This window comes from Ziziphus jujuba, chromosome 12 (assembly GCF_031755915.1).
Source record: "Ziziphus jujuba cultivar Dongzao chromosome 12, ASM3175591v1".
NCBI classification, from domain to species: domain Eukaryota; kingdom Viridiplantae; phylum Streptophyta; class Magnoliopsida; order Rosales; family Rhamnaceae; genus Ziziphus; species Ziziphus jujuba.
In genome coordinates this window covers 8,568,190-8,576,807 of record NC_083390.1, presented here as the reverse complement: position 1 = coordinate 8,576,807, position 8,618 = coordinate 8,568,190, and positions in this window count along the sequence as shown.

Sequence of the window (8,618 nt, the reverse complement as noted above, 5' to 3'; positions counted from 1 at the left end):
GTCAGAATTATTGACATTAGAGAACTTTCAACAAGTGCTTCTTGCATCTTACAGAATATCTATGACCATGTGGACTGACAATTGAAATGTAATTCCTGTATGTTAAAATTAATGAAAATAAATCATTTTTAACACTAAATACATATATATTCAAAATATATATATATATATATATATATGAGATATTATTTTGAGGGAATTTTATTCATTTTCCAATTTTTGTTTTTTTTATCCACATAATAAGTAATTTTAAGTGCAACCCACGTTTATTTTGAGCAAAAGTTATCTAAATAGTTTCGGTAAACTTTTTGGTAAACTCGTATATATTTTTCCAAATTAGACTGTGGAAGAATTTTTATCAAGTAAAATGTTTGGTAAACTTGTAAATTTTAGTGTCTGTTGAATAATATTTTCTAAAATCATACCAGACATATAAATTTTAAAAATAAAAAATCAAATTTGCCTTTTTTATTATAAGAAATATGTCTGGTGATGTTTCTAAAAATAAGAAATATGTCTAGTGATGTATTTAAAAATATTTTATGAAAATGAAATAGTAAATCAAATGTTAAATATGTTACATATTTATATAAAAAATTAAAAATAAATCTTTGTTATTAAAAAATGGTACACATTATCCGTGTATGTATATGATATACATTAAATATGGTATATATCTATATAAAATAAATATCTTTTTAATTTAAAATAATAAATATCATTTATTTCCTTTAATATTTTTATTTCCAAATTTTTTCAGATGCATATAAAATGTCTTTGGAACGTATTCTAAAAGCATGTTTGATATGTAAATAGATGCAAGAATAGAATAGTTATTCTATGAGATAAACTATTTTTACGTTTGGTACATTTCAAATTTTAGTAATACATGTTCCGCCGGAATACTTAGAATATGTGTTTGGTATATAAAATAATTATTCTTGTAAAATAGAAATAGCTAAAAAAAGGAAAATGGAATAGTTATTTTTATTAATATATCTGGTTATTATATTGAATGGATATTTAGCCTTCATAATTATTTTTTCCATAAATTTTTTTTTTCAAAATTATCAAATTTGGTAAAATTAATTAAAAGTTAAATTTCATAGTTATTTATGTGTTTTTAGTATAGGATGATCAATCTAGATATTTTAAGTATGGTAACTATGTTTATCATCAAAATGAAATAATAACATTTCTGAATTTTGTAAATCGAATGAATATTCTTTAAAATGGGAGAATATGTATTTATATGGAATATAAATTCCTAAATTTGAAAATATACCGAAAACAAGAACAGATAATCCAACAGAATAACCATTTTATTCCCATTTTATTCCTATATTTATTCTATATACCAAATGTATCATTATTCTCTACTAGAAATAATTATTCCTTTCAAAAAGCTTAAAATTGTTATTTATTCATTTGAATGATAAATATTCTTACTACATTTAAAATGTATTCAAATCTAGATTGATTATCCTTAATTAAAAATACATAAACAACTACAAAATTTGACTTTTAATTAATTTTTACTAAATTTTGTATTTTCAGAAGAAAAAAAAGAACTTTTATTAAGACTAAACATTTAATATAATAGTTGACTTTTTGGTACAATTAGAATTTTATTTTGACTAGGGCACTATTGTGAAATACACATCATCACGAGTTCATCACGAGTTCATAGATTAATGGCTTATTCATAGTCAAAATTGGAAAGATACGATCATAATAAGGTGTGGTCCAAACAAATTACGCAAGACCCAAGGTTGACTTTTTATTTGTACAAGTTATGACATTAACTTGTATACTATCATATAATGTTCATCAATACAAGTCCATAAACTAGTAGCGTGCTTATTTTAGAGTTACAGTTGAAAAATTATGACTATGCAAAGATATAATTATTTTTCTGTGACTGATTTTATCGAATATTTTTGAAGATGCGTAAAATAGAGAATTAAAAATACCAGCTAACACGTGCTACATGTTAGCACCTAAATGGTTCACGTGGGTGAACAACGGCAAAATGGTGTTTTTTTTTATTGGTCCACTAGGACCATTTGGAAGAGCAAGCAAAAGGAGAGAGAACCAAGAGAGAGGGCTGGAAAAACTCCATCTTATGGCAACCACCACTCCCATCGCTACCACCACTGTGAAACCTGCCCAAACCCGGCCAACTTGCCAAAATTCATGGTGAGATTGCTAACAACACGCTTGAATTGGGTGAATTATTACCTACTTTTATAGCCAAATTGACCTACTTTTTATGCAACCGTTCAGCCTCATCGCCCTTACCATAACCTCACCCACTCAAAGGTCAGCCAAGCTATGAAATTTCATGCCTGGATCACCGACAATGCTCCAAGATCGACATGTTTTTTTTGCAATAGTGATGGCCCACCAATTCTCCATTTTCCAACGAGTTTTAAGCCATACCACCACATTTTTTTTACCATTTTTGACCTTCCTGGATCCAAATTCAAGCTTCTTTTAGCTCAATTCAAGCTAGATTAAAAGATCCAAGAGTTTGAAGTTGGTTGAACTTTCCTAGTAAAATTCCAATCACCACCATCCGAATTTTGGAGAGGTACGATCGGATTCATGATCCTTATCCTTTAGGTTTTATTTTGGTATATAGGTTGTTAATTTTAGATAAGGTTTGTGTTTGACCCCTCAGGTGAACTGTATGTAAAATACCAAGTAAAAATTAATATTTTAATATATATTATATTTTTTATGATATTTTAGTTACGTGAACAGTGGAGCAAATCCCATAGAAGATTTGGAGTAACATAATATTTTTTTATATGAGTGATATATTTTCTAAAATATATTTTTGGGGTTAAATAAATAAATAGATGTTACCAATTAGAAATAATATTGTGCTATTTGATTTAAAAGAGATTATTAATATATGAATGTTTAATAAATATACTTTTACATGTGCCTTTGTAAAATTAATGATTGAGGTTTATTATAATTATTTAAATCGTTTAAATATTTTTATATGGGTATTCAAATTTGGTTTTGACATGCTGTAGTATTCGGGTATGATTTATAAAATGATTTTGTGACAAGGTTTGTATATTTAAGTGTTTTAGATGTACTATATAGTACTAGTATTATGTATTATTGTTATCATTAATTTGCATGTAGGTATTATTTAGATATTCTATAAAAATTAAGGTGAGAGGGCGTAGGCAGATATTTTGTAAGGTGGCATTAGCCATCCTCCCCTTGGCTATAGGATAACAAGTTATTAGTATCAATTCCTTTGGATGTCAAAGTGTCCAACTGTAGGTATCTCTATTTGCCCCTTCTTACCCCACACACCCCCCCCCCCCCCCCCCCTTCATTTTTTTTATCAGGAATGTTTAGGATGCAAAATGCCATTTGACATTACTCAGTATATAGTATGGTACATTAGGCATACACCTTATATTTTACATGTTTTTAAATGTTCTTAATGATATAATTAATTTATGGTTTTTAATTGATTAATTAATCATTTATTAATTCATTAAATTGTTTTAGGTATAATATTTATTACATTATATTATTTTTCATTTTAATTTTTCATAATTATTTTCAAGAATATTTTTTATGATATTTAATTAAATAATATTTTGCCTCATTCTATTTTATTTTATTTTATATTATTTTCCACAATGATATTTTAATATTAGGGACTACAAAATTATGGATTTTGAAAAAATAAATTTAAATAGGGGAACTTTTCAAATTAGTGGATTAGTGAAAGTTTTGAGATACAAATCATTTTCCTAAATATTTATTTTATTTTCTTAAATTATCATTATTATTATTATCAATATTGTTACTATTATTAATTCTTTTATTTTTTATTAATTATTATTATTATATTAGATGGATACCACTCAATTAAATGATTAGCATCTCATTAGTTTTCTTTATTTTCCAAACACATTATTCTAGTCTAGGTAGATAGCGAACCAACTATCCGAGCTGCACATCCCTTTTAACTGCATTCTTCCATTACCGTACCAGGTAGAAATTTTCTCTATTTCTTTGCTTTGTTATTACTTTTTCTTCTGTATCTGCAATATTTACATTTTTAAATACTCCTAGAATGTTCTAATATCAAATTGAGGGCCTAGACATCTGTATAAGATTATTTATATGTTGTATTCTTTTATTTTTGGAGTGCTGCAATCTTATAAAAACTTTGTAGTAAGGAGGAGGAATAAGGTGGATGCATGTTAAGAGTATGTTTTTTGGTGCGAAGAATTTTGGGAAAATCCAATTTATAGGGAAGATGCTGCCAGATTTTCCATATAAATTCTGGTAAAGTTTCCCCTAATCGAAGATATCCTAGGATTCTGGTAAATGATCCTAAGAGGGTCCTGACAAATATCTATTCTTTTTTTTTTTTTTTAATTCTTATGAATAGGTATTTCTATTTTATCATAAATGACCATTCTATATATCAAACGTGCCTAAATTTATCTATATTATAGAGAATAATTTCAAATTTTTTGAGATTTTACATTTTGAAAATAGGAAATGAATGAATTTTTTGTCATTTTTTAATTTATGAAATTAAAAACTATTTTGCAAAACGATACCAAACATGCCCAAAATTCCGTTATAATCACCCCCTTTCAAGAACTATGTAAGTTCAAAAATTTTAAACTTACTGTTATTTAATTTCCAAGAAATTATCATGGTACTTGTGTGTGCATTTTTTATTTTCTTATAATTTCTTAATAGAAAAATGGTAGGATTTTTTTTTTTAAAAAAAATTATTCTTTTTGGGGACTTGACAGGTTATTTTGGATAGCTAATTTTACTTGAGAAAAATGCTTTTCTTATACTAAATTTTATGTGTATATGTACAAATCTATTTGTCATGTTTGGTAAGAAAGGTATTTTAATTTAGACCTTGGGAATTTAATTCTATTTATATATATATATATATATATATATGTATGTATGTCTACTCATGCTTTGCATATAATAGGAATTGAAAAATATGTTTCTATTAAAATTAATTTCTGGAAAATTATTTGCTAGAGGGATACATGCAAGATTTAATTTGCTTGCAATGGTATTTGAGTCCTTAAATTATTAAACCATTGGAAATTTCCATGTTGCCCCATTAATCTTGACCAGTATAAGCACTCCCCAGCACCATCGGTACCTCTTGTTTTCCATTTCTTCTCTTCCTACTGAAAGTACCACCACTACTTTAAAGCACTCCCCAACCCCATTTCTCTTTCAAAATGTCTTGCAGAATCTTATTAAAGAGATGAAGTTGAATTTGAGTTAGGGCTTTATGATCCTTACATTGTTTCTCCTCCGTAGTCCAAGACGAGGGCATCTTATCAAACCCTAATAGCATATCTTCCAAATTCATCTGCACAAGAACAACCCACATCTCGACCTTCCATAATGCAAATCTAGTGTTGCGATCCAATAACGAAATATCATACTTCATGGTTGCCATTAACGAAATTGAACCAGTCTCTGATACCACTTGTTACGAAAATAGAACAAAACGATAGCAATAGAAGAATAAAAGCAAAACACATAGATTTACGTAGAAAACCCTTGACGGAAAAAAACCATAGGCAAAGAGAGGCAAAACTTTTATTGATCAATATTGATACAAGAAATGAGCAAATAAAGCGGTTAAAAACTCAATATATCTTAAGAACCCCCCAAAAGCATCGGCCCTCAACCTTCGCTATCACCATAGAGCTCCAAATTTTTTCACAAAATTAATTTCACCTAACGGGTCGCACCGTTAGCTTTTCGGGTCGTCAGTAAGAATTCGGATCATCAAATCTAACATAAATGATGATGCATGTGGAGTTTGAATCATGATCTTGGAAGATTTAGGTTTGCATGTTGATTTTTTTACTAAACTTTGGTATTAATAGAAGATTGTTGGTTGATTTTTACATGCATGCCATGTGGTCCATGAATTTTGTGAAATCAAAATTTTCACAAGCTTGTCTTTGGATTTCATAGTTGCATGTTGGATTTGTGCTTTGAGTTTTGGAAGATTTGGCTTTGCAAATTAATCTTAAGCATGGATTCTTTGTATCTTTGAAGTGGATTGGTTAGATGTTGTATGTATTGGCTGTGGCCATGTGATCTAATGGAATTGAATTTTGAATTTATTTTCTTTGAAAAATTGTTAGATATATATAGTGGAATTCTTGGATTAATGGAAATTAATTTTTGGACTAATGATGCTTTTGGAGTTGAATTTTTGGTTATTTGTTGTTGGAAATGATGGAAATCGGTTTTGGAGTTGCTTGTTAAATTTAATGGAAGTTTGGAACTTGGATTATAGTTATTATTGATGATTTTGTTAAATGTCGAAAGTATGAGGTGTTTGGTTTGATGTGTTGATCATAAGATTGCATGTTAATTTGGATACAAGGATGAAGTTGAGAATTTAAGTTGTATGGTAATTGGTAATCAAACATTTGTATTTGTTTAGGATTAATTTTATATTTTGATGTTAAGATTATAATCTTGGAGTTTTGGAATTTATGTGTTCTTTGAATTTGTTGGAAATAGATTTGATTTTTGGGGTTAAGATTGACTGAATGGTTTTGATTTATTAAAAAGGATTTTTGTTTTTGCTTTGTTTCAGGTTTGCTTGATTTATAAAGGAATTTAATTTTCTTTTGTGTTTGAGGTTATGTTAAATTTCTAAATAATTGGGAGACTTTTTGGAAATTTCAATTTAAATTTCTTTAAGGTTAAGTTTGATTTTTAATTGAAATTTGAAAGACTCTTGGAAATTTATTTAATGAATTATGAGGTTAAGAATTTATTTTCTGGAATTTTGGAAGACCATTGGATTTGTAAATTTTTCTCGGTTTGATTTTGTTTTAGACTTGGATTTAATTCTTGAGATTGAGATTTATTTTAGATTTTCAGCTTAATTGGGGAATATTAAGTGGTTTGATGAATGTGTTGAAATTATTGGCTGATTTTATGAAGTTTATTTTCTATTTTGTTGGTAAGTTAGAAATGATGGAATTATTGGACTTGGTTTATAAAATTGAGGAATGAAATTATTAATATGGAATATGGTTTGAATATGATGGTGATATGATGGTGATTGGATTGTTGACAGGAATTGGTTGATTTTAAGTCATGGTTTTAAAAAAGGACTAAGGAGCATCTGAATGGGATTGGCAAGGAAGTCTTTCCTTGGGCAAGAGTTGCTAGAGGCAGTTGGTGAGGAAGATTTTTCTTAAACTTTTTATTTTTTATTTTTTTATTTTTTTAATACCTATGCAGTGGCGGATTCAGAAAATTGGGTTGGAGGGGCACAATTAAAAATAATTTTTTTAGAAATTAAATTATAATTACTGATAATAAATCCAAAAATTACTTCTTCATGAACAAGTACATAATTGACAATTTATATTCTCTATTTAACTGTTACGGCGTAGTACTATAAAATAATGAAAGTTATTTATAATAAATCCAAAAATTACTTATTCATAAACAAATATGTAATTAATAATTTATATTTTCTATTTAACTATTATTGTGTAATACTATAAAATAACGAAATAGTTATAACTGAAAAAATATTTAAAAAGATATATTTTACATATAATAAACTCGAAAACTATATAGTAATTGATTTCCCCCCCCCCCCCCCTCTTTTGTTATATAAAAAACTAGTTTTAATGATGAAAGATATTCATAAAAAAAAGTGGTGAAAGATACTTTTTTTTTTTCCTCAAATAAAGAAATTTGTAGATTTACATGTAAATTCAAAAAGTATTTTTGCAATATTTAATTAATAGAGTATTTAGGGTTGGATTAGACAAATTCATTAACAGCATGTTTGGATAAAGGTAAAGTTAGTGGAAATCTAAATCTTTTGGGAAAGTGATAATTTTTTTTTTTTTGTTTGGATACTTACTGTGAAATGGAAAAATATAGACTCAGGGAATTAGATTCCCACCAATGTAGGAAAATATGTGGAAAAGTTGTTCCCATCTATATAAGTGTCATTTTGAGAATCCCAGAGAAAATAGTTTTAAATTTTTTTTAAAATACATATTTACCCTTAATTTATTATACAATATTAAATTTAATTACTTATTAATCATAACTTTCCCATTACTCACCAAACAAATCAAAAGAAAAAATAATTCTTAGGAAACTAAATCGAGAAAATCAATTTTCTTCTCAATTTTGACACTTCCCAAACACCCTGTAAGCAAAAAATAAAAAACTAAAAAGGAATATGGGAATACTGGATAGGAAACCATAAATTAAAAGGAGGCACATGCCTAGAATTTAAATGATAATCAACCGATTAGGGAAAAAAATTTGTAAAATCTATTTAGAAAAAAATTGCCAGGAGCATGGGGCAAGTTAGGTAAATCCACCCCTAAATGTATATATATATATATATATATGTATATCTACATTCATGCAAACATAAGCCTATTTTGAATTCTTTATTTGAGTTTGGAACTGTAATTTGAACATTTTCTTATCTCTATACAGTACGTGTATAATATATATCATGCATAGCATACGTTTGAGCAATATTATAATAAAATATTTTATGGAAATCATTTTAAAAA